We start from the raw sequence: 15,736 nt of genomic DNA on the forward strand, positions 1-15,736 counted from the left end.
ATTATCTAACAAATACTAAATTCTAACTGAGACTACTTTCTATAATCAGAAACGGCAGTTTTGAGTGATGAACCTTTCATATATAACACAACAAGAAATACTAGCATATACAAAATTATTAATTACTTTGGTAACACTTTAAAAACTGGATGCTATTTAAATCTATATAAAAAGAATTAAAACAATAAATTAAAAACTAAATAAAACTTTTAGTAAACAAAAAACAGTAAAATTTTTAATAAACTACTAAACTTTAAACATGGCTTGAATGTTTAAACAATTAAACACCAGTTGATGTATTCACTTTTAAAACAAAACGCTACTTACTATAAGCATTCACAAAAACGTTCAAGATATTTTGTTGCTTCAAGCTGCACACCAGACTAACTAACTGTTTACATATAAACTGCCTGTCATGTTCTGATGTTTTGTTGCATCAGTATTTAGTTTGAAATATTTCGTCATATGATTCTCATTGGCTCGCGCATTCAACCGTATTAACTCTAAATATTCTTTGAGCTCAAATTTAAACAATAAATAATGCAAGCATTCATTCCAAAGTTTTCAATTTTACAACATATGTAAAGAGTTGCAATTGTGAAATGTTTATTTCATAGTTTAAATGTAAACAAATGTAAATTAGTCACGTGTACAAAATGAGCTAATCACGGTAGGTGTTTAATTTTAATTGACGAAAATGACTCTTATTAATTTACACAGGGTTTGTTTTTGAAAAAATATTTTCAGTATGCTCTTTTTTACTAACTAGATCCGGGTTCGGCCGGATCTCTGTTAGGATCCGACCGGACCCGGATCCGGACTTTTTTTTCAAATTAAAATCCGGCCGGAACCAGATCCGGAATTTTTTTTCAAATTAAAATCCGGTCGGAACCAGATCCGGACTTTTTTTTCAAATTAAAATCCGGCCGGAACCGGATCCGGATCCGGACTTTTTTTTCAAATTAGAATCCGGCCGGATTCGGATATCAGACAAAAATGGCAATATCCGGCCGGACCCGGACCCGGATAGTGAGTCCGGTACATCACTAGTTTTTACTGATTGGTTACTACGGTATATGTAAAGTTTATAAAAAATGATTTTTTTTTGTGTTATTTTTAACCTTTAGAAAGAGTATAAACACAAAAGAAGAGCGTTAATACTGTGTTATTGTATATTGTTTTTCTTAGTAAAATAAGTTTCGTATACTTTTATTACAAATCAAAGCGTTGTTAAACACAGCATTGTTCTATAAAATAAAGTTTAAATCTAGAATAATAGGCTTAAATTGCTATTCAAGTTTAAAGAATCAAGGCTTACACTCTTTTAAGGAAAAGGAAAACCAGTCTAAGTAACCAAAACCTAGCTTGAATCAGCCTAAGTTTATAAAAATACTTGAAAAAAAAGTTGCCAGGCTTAAATGCAGTTGCTTTTATAATCAGTGCACTTTTTTAAACTTATATGTATACAACTAATATGAGTACTATTTGAAGTCTTAGAACCTTTAAGACTTAAAGTTTTACATTTCATTAAAACCAAAACTGTTAGTTGAAATAGATTTACATCATAAGTTTTATTTTTGTCACTCGTCAGAGCAAAAATAGTCTGCCTGATGATCAAAACCTAGTTGGAGATTCTAGAATTAAAAATCAAGAAGTGCAGTTGTAAAACTTTTTTAGTCGTCTTAATTTGAGCACAAGTGTTTATGTGGTATTTGCCGCATATAAAATATGAATTTAATTAAAAACTTTAAAGTTGCATTTTTTTGGTCCCGTACAGTTTTAATTAGAGTGGTTTTAAGAGGTCAAATTCCGCCAAGATTAAAGTTTTTCAAAACATTCTAAATTTTACACATAGTGTTTTTGTGGTATTCACCACCAAAAATATTAGCTAAAAACTCACAAGTCACCGTATTTATAAGCACCTTAGTGTGCATAAGGATTAGTTTAAAGTGCGCAGAAAACTTATTTAAAAAATCAAAGCAACTTAAAATCGAAAAACAAACAATTTTGTCTTATGTATTTTTATTATTGTTTTTTAAATGTTTCTTTGTACATTTAAATATAATAGATAACGAAAATACAAATTATTAAAACTTTTGCAGAAATTACGGTAACGGGTCAAATATGCACGAAGACATTTTTGCACAAATGGTCACATATGCACAAAAAGACACTTTTGCACGAGAATTAGAAAAAAAAATAAGTTACTGACTGAGGTTAAAGGATAGGAGTTACAATAATAGTAAAAATCAAAGTTGAAAAAAAAAAATTTATATAAAAAAAGAATAAAATAGAAATTAACGACTAAATTTAACAAAAAACTCGAAAAAATAAAGTTGTTGACTTAAGGCAAGGGTTAAATATAACAGTTATAGTAAAAACGAAAGATAAAAATAAAAAGTTATTTAAAAAAAAAAATATAAAAAATAATTGATAAATAAACTTTTTTAAAAAAGTTACCGATTGAGGGTGTTAGTTAGCGGTAAGAGTGACAGAAGAAAAAAAAATAAGTAAAGAATCAAGATTTAAAATAAAAAGAATGAATTTTAAAAATTTCAAATTGTACAAAAAAGTCCTCTTACAAAAAATTCTTTTTGCAAAAGTGACCCCTCGTGCGAAATTAACGCCGTACATAAATTTTTTTGAGCAAATTTCAATACGTGCAAAAAGTTCCGCTCGTGCATATTTGATACCTACCCATAACTTACATGCTTAACAAAACACCTAAGTTTTAAAGAAATCTAATTTTAGTCATTATAGTGCATTAATTTTGTACAAAATAGGAAACATTCGCATTTAGTTAATCTATTTACTATTTATTTTACAAATAACTTACTGGTTACAATTAATTTTAAAACTTATTTTTAGTATACCAGTTTTTGCTGAAAGAAGGAAGTTATTGTTTTATCTGAGAAAAAAACACTGTTAGAAAGCTAATTTGTCTTTTTCACATTTTTGAGCCTAAACAGTAAAAATACTTAATGGGTTTAAAGTTTTCCAGTGACTTAAAAGAAATAATAATCAGTTACTTTATTTACCAAAAAAAAAACTTTAAAAAAAAATTAGTTCGCCGGACCACACTTACATGGTCGCGGGCCGCATTACATTCAAAATAAAAACGTGCTCGTGGGCCGCAATTTGTCGACCATATGTTTAATATAGTATGAAGATATAAATTAAGTGTACTTTTCAAAAAAGAGAACATTAAATGCTATAAAGATTAAAACTAAAACTGAAAAAAGTTGTCATTGAATTAGTACTTTTTGGGACTAAAATTCAAATATACAGCACAACTCGAAACATGATTTTTTTTTGAAGAAGAAGTTTTTGCTAATAAAGGACCGCACGTTACCCACTCATAGTTTAAGTATTGTGTTCTTATTACTTAGCTAACAAGCTTAAGGCCATACAAAAGCTCATTTCCTTAGTTTTGTTGTATGTACTACAGTGCGAAAAAATCATTATCAATAGGTTAAAACCGTTGATCAAAAATAAAATCATGCAACAAGTTAATAAACACAACATTAACTTACTTAAACTTTGTCAGTCCAAACCAACTCCTCCTTGTCTTTTTCCGTCCACCTACTGAAAAAAATTAAGTTTAAAATTCTCATGTTAACCAAAGTTTAAAGTTTAATTTTATAGAAAATAATTTTTATCTTTAAAATACTTTTACCTACTTGTTTATGTGTTAATGAGGTCTGGTTGGCTGTTAGAACATAATTAAAGTTATTTGTTGGACATTTTGCTAAATTTTAGTATTATTTTAATTTTTTTTATTGACAAGTTGACTTTGAATCTTAATGACAAAAACATAACAAATGTTGATACTTATGTACAAATACAAAAAAATATACTTAAACTAAACTTAAAAAATAAATAGACCAAACATAAAAACAATAGACTCATTTTAGCGATTTATTTTAAATTAAATTTAAGCATTTAAAGCTTATTTATTAAAACTTCCTAATAAATTTAAATAAACTTAATAAATTGTCTTACCTGACTAGTGAACACATATGTGGTTAGAAAGCTTGAACATATTATTCTTTGTTTTAGCTACTCTTAACATTAGTGAAACGATGACAAACCAAAACAAAGATCTCGGCGACGTAATAAACAGCTGTAATTTTTCGCGGTACAAGTTTGTGTAAGTTTTAAACCCTACTTTTAAAGCTTTGCGCGCGACTCATTGAAAACATATTTAAAAACTCAGACTTATCCGCAGTGTTAAGCATTACGAAGGTTCGGGTTTCCCACGCCCGTTCCCGTTCGTCTGATCAGTTAAATTTTGAAAAAAAGTAACAAGATTTCAAAAGATTATCCACATAATCGCAATATGGCGGAGGCAGTTTTCCTCGGGAAAACAAACCCAGCCATCTTAATTAATATTAATTTTTTTTAAGTATGCTGTTTTTGCGTAATTACGGTGTTAAGTACGTCATAGAGATCAAACACTAAGCTCTGTTACGTCACACTGAAGTTTATAGGCAGCGAAAACGTTCATCTTTAGTCAGATTGTTGTCGGAGACCTGCAAACTTAAAAAAATTGTTTTTTATTTCACTCAAAAAATTAATAAAAATAAAAACAAAAGTACAATTTCAGATTCAAACGTGGAGTTTCAAGTTTGAAAGTGTATTTCTTGGTATGCAAAACTAAATTCGTATAAACAAATAAATATTTTGTGTTAGTTAGTAAAAGCTTCATTTTATTAAATAATACCCTAACATATAAGTTAATTTTTTGAACACATAAAACTACATTGCGCCAATTGAGTTCGTTTAAATTAATTTTTCACAGTTGAGTTTTACGTACCTGTTTAGTGTGACTGTAGATGTCTAGATACCATTTTTATTTACAGTTGTTAAGACAGAACGTGTTCATCTTGACATCGTCAGTCAGTTCAAAATCTTTGAACAGAGAGAGTTAAAAGCTTGGAGGCAAACAGAGGCGTCCATCGAGTCGCCGGACGTTTCCAGGAGTCGAGAGAGCTGTCGTTCTGCTTGAGTGAACTTTGAAGACCTTTGTGGTTGTGCTGGCGTAGTGACGAGGACCGCATTCGTTAGTTGGCTGACTTTTGTTATTCTCAAAGTAGCTTTTTTTCGCAAGCTTCAAAGTTCTTATTGACGCTCCTCTCAGTCTCTTTGACCATCATCCTTATGACCTATCGGTTTGACCATCATCCTTATGTGAACCTGTGGAATATATAATTTTTATTTTCTTGTTATTAAGTTTCGTAAAAAACCTTTCATCAAGGCTGAATTATGCTAAATTATAGAACCTATTAAATATTGTCAATCAGTTTCTTTAGTTAAATTACAATTGTTATTTATTTAACCGGTACACAAGTTGTAATTATCATATTATTTAAGCTTGGCTAAAATCACATATAATACACTGCTATTTTAAGCTCAACCTTTTAAATATTTATAGTTTAATTTAAAAAAATATTTTGTTATACCACATTTATTTTTACAATTTTTAAAACCCAGTAATTTAAACATTTCTATTTTTAATTTTCTTTTTTATTTCATTAAGTTAGTTAAGTTTTTAGCAATATAAACTTTAAACTCAATTAATTATTTTTTTAGAGACCAATTTGAATTTTCTTATTAATTAGCTTAATTATTCAATAAAAACAAAATGACCACATAATCTGTTGAAAATACAGTAAGTAACCTTTTACAGTTTTATACAGTCATGTTTATAAACATGGTTGTTTAACGATTTATTTTTCAGGTTTACCAGCGATTATAACAAACCACCAGTTGTTGATATAGTTAAGTCAGTATGTATTGTAGCACGACTGCCATAAATTCGTATGAATATTTGAAAATCTAGCGCTTATAATGTAAAAATTAGGCTTAACATACTTCTTTGCTATATTAAAGAAAAGTGTGTCTTATTTTTTGCATGCCTAACTTTTGTAAAACTTACAAAAACTACAAGGTTCGTTTTGAAACAAAAAGTATTTGAAACCACTTAATACGGTTTTTTTATTTTCTAATGATTCGAAACTCATTTGTAATGATTCTTTTAATATAAGTAAAATTTTTAAAAACTAGGATTAATAACATATATGTTATAATTATAATTCATATTTTAGGGCAAATATAGTTTTTAAACATTTAAAGTTATATGTATTGGTTAGTATTTTAACTATTCTTATAAGTAAAACACAAAACAGATGTAAACTATTAGTTTCCCAAAAAAGTTAAATGTATCAAAACTTAAAAGTAATAAATAATATTCATAGTTTTAATGAAATCAAACTCATTGATACAAAATTCACCTTGATACAAAAAAGATAATCCAGCATGTAAAAAGAGCATTTTGTTTCAACTCAAATCAGTATATATTTTCACACATACACCAAAAGCTCTGCTCATTTTTTAGATTAATAACTAAGTTAATCTTTTTATCAAAACTAAATGTTTTGAAAATACTCAACTATAAACAAATTATTTAACAATTGATCATAAAATGTACAGTTATGTTATGTAAACTTAGTAAGGTGATATAATATATTTGAAAAGCATAAACATACTTTTCTTTTAAGGGTACAGCCCAAAACTTCATTTGTGGCAAAATTACCAAATATTTTATTTAAATATTTTTTAAAGCTAGGTGAAAGATGCATTTCTGTTATAAGGACAGCTCTGCTTCAAAACTAGAACCATAATTGGTAAGTTAACCACCAAAATGTTATAATTTTTTTGTATGTACTATTGAAGACTTCTTATAATTCAATTAATATACCCAATAGGTTAATGTAACAAAAAAATAAAACAAGGCTTTTTTTCAATTCACTTAAATTTAAAAAGAAATTTTTGAAGGTCTTCAAAAGTAAGTATAAAAAATTTTGCTAAAAAATTTGGTAATTTTGTCACAAATGAAGTTCTGGGCTGTACCCTTAAAAGAATATTTATGCTTTTCAAATATATTATATCACCTTACTAAGTTTACAAAACATTACTGTACTTTTTATGATCAATTGTTAACTAACTTGTTTATAGTTGAGTATTTTCAAAACATTTTGTTTTATTAAAAAGGTTAACTTAGTTATTAATCAAGTTTTAAAATCAAAATAAAAAACTAAGCTTTATGAGAAAAATATAACTAACTTAATAATAGTTACATATCTTTAAAAAATGTATTGGCAGCAAAATAAATTTATTTGAAGTTTAACTTTTTTTTTTAAATGAAAACATAGTTGAGCTTCAAGGTATATATAGATTTTTTAAGCTAAAATGTGATATAGTTGTGCAATTCTGCACTGAAACTGTCCTCCCAAAAGTATTGTGTTAGATAGCCAAGCTTTTTTATTAAAAAAAAAACTTTCACAATAGTGTTTTTTGTTTTTGTTTTGTTTTTACTACAAAAAGATAGAAAAATCTTTTTTTTTAAGAGATCTTAGTTTATTTTTGATTTATTAATTTAAGAATGAATGTTATTATTCCTAATACATCTTGCTAGTTTTTTTAAATGGAATTCATTGATTTATAGATTTTAGTCTGCATGAGGTAGGTTAAAGATAAGGTTTTGAAGTTACTAAATCAAAAAAACTTAATTATTTGCAGCAGTTAAAAAAATAAAAAATAAAAAGACTTTAATTTATTATCATATTTTGAATATTAAGAAGGTTATAATTTTTAACGTTTGCATTTGTTAACTGAGTATAAAACTAAAACCTTAAATGGTCCTGTAAAAAATATTTAAAGTTTGTCAATGATAATATTTTAACAATGTGAAAGCCTATTTTTGGTAATTAAAGGCTTAAATTTGGCATATGTTTTGTCTATTAATTTTAAATAGTGTATATTATATGACATTGTTTTATCCTATTTATTTTCTCCTGTAGAGTATTTTTTGTTTAGTATATACTTTTTGTTAAATAATTCTCATATATATATGCCATTATCAAAAAATTCAAAATTAAGGACAGAGCAAATTTTAGGCGGTAAATTTCAGGTGAGTTTCTTGACAAGTATTCACCACTAGAGTGCACTGTAAGATTACGTAATTCACGCATGGATGATTTCGGCTTGTACTTTCACACACTCAACGCGTCTTGCACTTTAAACAACTCTCTCGTTTTCATTTCTCTCGTATCACCGCTGTCTAGTCACTCGGCGGTTGTATGCAAATTATGGCGTTTATTCAATGGTCGTGATTGGTTAAAAACTTTGCAAGCACTTTTTTCTTAGCTGATGCATATTCAGTACTAATTTTTGATTTTAAGTGTTTTTCTTAACGTTTTATCCGTAACTTTAATTGTAATAGCAATGTTGAACTTATTTAATTTTTATTTATAAAATGTTTTTTTTCGGAAATTAACTGAATCAAAACTATAAGAATAATATTAGAAATAAATGCTTTTCTACCAACGATTCAAAAGTTTATATATTAAAAGAATTTAAAAATTAAATGTTATTAGCTTCTATCAGTTAAAATACTATTTTCAGTGTACAAACAACGAAGCAAATTAGATATAATTTTATTAAAATAGCTTTATAGCTTTAGTTAAATGGGTTTTTAAAGGCAATTTTAAGTTACAAAACGTAAGATTTTTTGCACCAGACCAGGTGAATGGAAAAAACCCAAAATTTATTGCTCAAACACCGAGACGCGCGAATCGACACGTCTCGCCACTTGAGATAATGCAAAGATAATAAGAGTGAGCATTTTAATTGCGAAAGTGAAAAAGTGAAACATTTCGCCGGTGGTCATTACGTAATTTTGCTCTTTTGCTCCCGAATGGGCGACTTAAGCAATTCTTGAGAAGTTAATTTGTTTAATACAACTTTTGTTGCTTAATAAGTTGAAATTATTTTGTTACACAGATTAAAACTTAATCGGAATCGAACTGTTAGTAAGTTAATAATCATTTTTAAAATGATCTCTGACCATTCGCGATAATTTATTGTAGTTGATTGATCTCTATTATGATTATTTTTTTAAATTAATAACAAGTTATAAATATATAATTAAGTTATAAGATTTCAATTTTAAAATTTTAATCAAAAACTTAGGAGTAATATTAAACTATCATAATAACACTTAACTTTCTAAAGAAGTAATGACAAATTTTCTACTAAGCAAAAAAAAACACACTTTTTTAAAATCATGTATCAGGGTTAGAGTTCAATGGAAAAAACCCGAAATCTTTTTTTCACCAAGCAAATACTTAACCGTGCGAATCGGTACAAAAGAAAATACAAAGATAATAAGAGTGAGCAGTATTAAGTGCGAAAGTGAAAAAAGTTGCTTATTGCGCGAGTCGTTACGTAATTTGCTCTTTTACTCCAGTATGAGCCTATAAAGCAATTTTTGAGAAATTATTTTGTTATATCAAATTTTTTTTATTAAACTGATATAAGTTAAATCAAATCGCTAGTATGTTAAAGTTGTATTGTGAAATAATGACGATTTGCGGTTTTTGGTTGTAGTTAATAATAGTGACTTTTTAGCAACATTATTTTTGTCTATTTAATTACTGTATACTAATGTATATATCTATAATTAAGTTACAAAAGTTTGAGTTTTGAACGCTTATTAATGATGATATAGCAGTATTTAACGTCTACCACAATGAAAATTAAGTTCCTACAGAAGTATAAACAACGTCTTCTAAATACATAAAACAATTTAATCAACAATAGTGCAATAATTATCAAATTGAGTTTCAATATTAAGGATAGAGTAAAACTTAAGCGGTAAATTCAGGTGAGTTTCATAACAAATGTTCACCACTAGAGTGCGTTGTTCGATTACGTAATTCACGCATGACTGATTTCGGCACACAGTTAATCACTTTAACTCTCTCGTATCGCCGCTGTCTAGTCGCTCAGCAGTAGAATTTAGAGTTCAATGGAAAAATCCCGAAATCATTTTTTTTACCAAGCAAACGCTTTACCGTGCGAATCGGTACAAGAGAAAACATAAAGATAATTAGAGCGAGCACTTTTAAGGGCAAAAGTGAACAAAAGTGATTTACTTCTGCCGGTGGTCATGCAATTTCGCTCCGTTGCTCGTAATTACGAGGCTTCTAATAAAATTTATGATAATTCGATCAAGTTATACTGATATTATCAAACTGAAGGAAAAATTGTCATATAAGAAATTTTTGCAATAACTTCAATAACAGAATGAAATTAACGTTTAGTAAACATTGATAATTAACTTAATTAGTGTTTACACCTGCTTTAGTTCAATAAAATTAAAATTCCTTGAATAAAATGTATTTATTTGATAATGTTCTTAAACTAGGTATTATATTTGTTTACAATTACTATCTAAAGCTAAGTATAAATTAAGCTTTAAACTTTTATCTTTCAAATCTGAATTTAACATTTTAGCTGTAGCCTGATATAAGTCATAAGTTTAGTAGTTTTTCAAATAAATTCAAACTTCATTTGTTACTAGTCATTGTCAATTTGTCTCTAAACCTAATTATTTGTATTCCATATTTCTAATCTAGTATCACAAACTAAGGAGTTTATCAGTGTCTAAAACACAATTTTGGACAATATTTGAATTAAATGGTATTAGAGCTGTAACTAAGTTAATAATTTTTACTAAACAAAAGTTTCAATGCCACTTTAATGCATCTGAAACAAATTTTGGTCATATGAGTTGCTCTTTATTAATTTTCATTAAAAATGTCATAAACTTGTATCTTATCAGAGTTTTGTTACAGTGGCAATTATAATATAATGCATTTGTTTTTTAAATGTGTTGTTTTATTTATAAGAATCAATCAAAATACTAACTTTATACTCATCTGAAAGCCTTTGTTAGCAGATTGTTTGGGTTAAAGTGTTGTTGTAAGTAGATTCTGTTGAGGTCAACTTCCTGTTATTATTAAAATTATGTTATTTACAGTTTAAAGAAACAGTGTAGTTGTAAATAATTACTTACACTTGAATAACAGTGTGACAATTTCCTAGATTTATCAAGTTTTATTGGTTATCAATTAGTTTTTTCTACTGGTAAATGTATAATTTAAGCTTTGTTTGTTTTTACCATTCTTTCTTTTCACATAGCCATACATAGACACTTTTGAAATTACTTTCTAACAAAGTTTTTTTGTTTAAGACAACATTAGCTATAATAACTTAATCCTATACAGCAGGTTTGCCAATCCTTTTTCATAAGGCCCTTTTGATTAAAAAAAACTATGGTCCCTAAAACAATAATTTTCATAAAGGTAATGTTGAATACGCCTAATGACCTTTTTTTTTTTGCTGTTCATCATGAATTACAGAATATCTAATGTTAGTTTCACATTATGACGTCATTGCTCCCCCTGACCCTCTTTACTACTCACGCCCCTCCTCTCATTTGGCCCCTTCTAAGACCCACTTTAGTAAACCCTGCTTAACAGTATTTACAAAATACAGACTGCATGTAGTACATAAATTTAAACACGAAAACTTATGACTATCTAATTATATTATATTTAATTATACTATTTTTTTTAACCAGTCTTTACTAAATCACTATAATTGCTTCACAGACTGTTTATAAAATTTTTAATGTCAGTACCAGCAGAATATGAAGAAGCGACTATGCCTTATAATTCATACAACCTTCACACTTCAATGATGATGTTACAATTCATGTGCAACACAATTGATCAGGTATCAAACAGAGACAGCTATGAGTTGCGCCAGGAGAACGCTCGGTTGGAAGAACGAATAAGTTGGCGTCAGAGCGCATTACGCGACTCCCTGTTGAGCCTGCTAGTTGTGATGAACGGTGAAAACGTGAAACGCATGACGAATCAGGTGGATATGTTCAGAAACGGATCCAGGCCGGACTTTACGGACACGGAGAACTCTCTGAAAGAAATGGGAAACGCTTGCAGGAGTAGGGACCCGCTTTACTACGGATACCTTGACTTTCCTGATCTTAAAGATCTGCTGCCAGTTGAGGTAGTATAGTTTTTGCATTTATTTTTTACAAATTTAAAAAAACACAGCTCAAAATATGATAACACTAATATTGAATATTTAATTTTCTATTAGTTTGATTGAAATATTATTTTACTTTTTTGAAAATAAAATGACATTCAAAATATAATAGTCTTAACTACCACATATATTTTTAAACTTTTAACAAAAGAGCTTGTATTTAATATCATTAAAGTAATGTGTAAAAATTTGTTGAATCTTTATCAGAGTCGGCCAATTATGATCCAAAACTATCCTACAATGAAAATAAACGAAAATTTGTTCAGTGCTTATAAGAAGAATTCTCAAGCTCATACTTCTTCTAAATGCGTCTACACATCAAGCACTCAACCTACTTATGTTCAAAGTAGACTGCAGAAAGAAGGTGAGATTTTATTTACAAATTAGTTGTACAGTTAGTTTTTTAGAAGTTATGAATTTTTTATAACTACTTGATCTTTTTATCAATTTTTTAGAGTTCATATGTACAAATATGTTTTAGTTATATCTAATGACTAATGCTTATAATCAACACTTGGTAACAATTTTTATCTGATTTTGGTATGTATTAAAACAAATAAGCATGGTTTTTACTAACACACTAGCTTCATGTAAAAATAGCTGGTAATATTACAATACAACATAGTTTTCCATGTATTTTCAAACTAAATTTTATTGCACTTTACTATCAGATCACTACCAAATGAGTACAACAACTGTACTTTTACTATAAAAAAATTTAAAGTTATTTTTAGTGATAATTGTTTATAGACGATGCTTGGTAACAACTCATCTTGGTATTGGTACGTATAAAAAAACTAAGCAGGGTTTTCACTAACACGCAGCTTAATTTGTAAAAAACTTGTTATTTAATAGCACATGAAAATTTTGGTTCATTTTATATTTTCCTCTAAATGCACTTAACTACCAGACCACTACCAAATGACTACAACCACTGCTGGCACGATGCCAATTCATGAAGTGTATATTTCGGCACCTGAGGGCACCATAACCCATTCAGGAAACAAAGTTCCGTTTGTGTTGAGGGAACAACAGAAAATAACAAAATACAACTGTCGATCAAATCAAAACTCATCCAAAACACCAACAAGTTTTAGTGATTCCAATCTTCAAATGAGCTCTAGGCCAGCTAATAGTCAGTTGCTTTTTTATAATTGCTTGTAAATATTGTGTTAAGTAACACTTTGTTTGTTTCAATGTTTAAACTTGTTTCAAGTGTTTCTAGCATTAATGGACCACATATGTATTTTTTAGACTCACTACAAGATATTTTTTTTGAGAAAATTATTTTACTTTCAGGTTTCAACGCAAATGACGAGATCCAGTTGGGAGAAGACGCTAAGAGTTGGAACAAAAGAAGCCGCAGCGTGCGTAACAATGGTCAGTTGGTGGTTTTATTATTATGTCATAGTTGTTTGTATAATTTATATCAAGTATGATTTTGTTGATTTCTTTGTTTTAAATGATTTTAATATAAACTTATATGTTTTTGAGAGACTTATTATAAAACATTTTTTTAAGTTGTTTTGTTGGTCAAAGTTATTCTTATTTTCAGGTTTAAACACTGAGAGCAGAAGGAAGGGGATCAAAAGAAGCCACAGCATGATTCTGCAAAACAATGGAGAGATCAAGAAAGAAGCAGAAGCAGTTGAGACGGAAGGGAGCAAAAAGATCAGATGCGATTTCAATAATCAATGGATTAAGAAGGAAATTATCAAGAAAGAATGAGATGAAAGCTCATAATGACGTAATAATTATGCGTGACGTCACAATTATTTTTTTTTATTGACAATTTTTGACTATATATAAAAAAATTTGATATAATTAAAATTAAGAGAGGTCGAATAATATGCTTTTGAACACTTTATCAATTACAAAGCTTGGTAAAAATGAACTACTTAACTTTTACATACAACTATAAGTTTATTTTTTGTTCTTTAGGAAAACTTTTAAATTTTCGTTTAGGTAATGTGAACGTTGTTACTTGTGAGAATTATTTTAATAATATTATTAATTATAGGATAATTTCTTCTATACTAGTTCCAAGCTTTATTAACATGACAACATATTTCAAAAAAGTTCTAATAATATTACCTATTGAAAAAAATTCTTAATTCATAATCTAATTATTCAAGGAGAACTTATCTAGTTAAATTGTGTTTATTTTAATCATAGTTGTTAAAGTATGTTTCATGATAAAAAATTTCTTTCACGTTCAAACACCAAAGTATAAAGTTCATATTCATATGTGTCTAAAACATTTATTTTTAAATGTTTAGTATACTAAATTTTTAATTAACGCTTGATATTTTTTCAGAGGATATATTTGAAGTTTTAAAAAGTATATTTTTCTCATAATAAAAGTTTTTTTTTTATTAATTTATAAATTTTGAAAATAAGTCATTAAAAATTTTTATATGAAAAAGAGTTTTTTAAATAAATAATTTTTAAATAAAACTTTACAATGATGTTTTTTTATGAATTCGTTGCATAGGAATTTTTTAAAGTTTATATTCTAAAGTATAAATTCACAATACTCAAATATTACCTAAATTAATAAACCTATGATGCCTTTTTATATATATATTTTTTTGTTTTTTAAGTATAGTAAATTCCATTAAACATTTAGTATTTGTTATAATAGTTAAAATGTTTTTGTTTCTGAACAAAATATAAGTAACTTTAAATTCAGCTTTTCAACTGGTGGATAGTTTCAATCTAATAGTTAAAATTTGTAATTACTATGTTAAAACAGTAACACTGCTATATTAAATAAAAATATTGAATTAAAAATTTTAACTTCACAAGTAAATTTTTGACATTTTATAAGTTTTTAGTTGACACTGTATAGTTTAGTTCTACAAAACTATTTTGATAATACCTCGCAAAAGATTTTTGCTAGAATAGTTTTTTATTTCATTTAAAGCACTATTAATTATACTTAAATTTATAACAACTAGTTGAACTATTTCTGCTTTAAGCCAGTTTGTATTTTTTAAAGCAAAAAAATACATATAATGTTAATGTAATATTTTTTTCAATTATAGTTAATAAAAACTTTGAAATTTACCAAGTTATAACAACTAACTTCAATACTCTGGTCGGAGGCTTTCCATTCATTTCCGTTACAAAGACCTGTTACATGAATGTTAATGTTATTTACATTTTAAAAACAATAAAAAGTATATCTAAATTTGTTTTTATTTTTGTTTAAAAGTACTGTAATCAAATTAATTTCTAATATTTCTTTTTAAAATTAAACAACTTGACAGTTTAATTGTTTAAGTGTTAATGGTTAGTAGATTTTTAAAACTATCATTTATAGTAAAGTTTACAAAACATCGTTGGCTTGTTCTATACTGTTTTTTGTATAAGAAAAGGTTTAAGTATGTCATGCACATTCTACTAGAACTTAAAAATTTCAAGAGAAAATTAGCGTGGTTATCTATTTTCAAACTTAAAACTGGGTGATGTATGGTATCTATATATTATGTTTGTATTTTGATATATTTTTATACAGTAACACAAGTTAAATGGATTTAAATTGGCGTTTGAAACATTTAACTAAATGTCCATTTGTTTCTAAATAAACTTCAAATCATAAAAAAAATAATATCATAAATACAGTCAATAAATAAAGTTGTGACTATATCAACTACATTGGTTATGTAGTTCAAAAAACAACTAAGTCATAATGTAAGATAAACTTTTCTAACAATAATAAAGTAAGATCGAGAAGGAGTTAGATGGAAGTTCACTA

Source organism: Thalia democratica, chromosome 4 (assembly GCF_965202585.1).
Source record: "Thalia democratica chromosome 4, ktThaDemo2.hap1.1, whole genome shotgun sequence".
Taxonomy (NCBI): Eukaryota; Metazoa; Chordata; class Thaliacea; order Salpida; family Salpidae; genus Thalia; species Thalia democratica.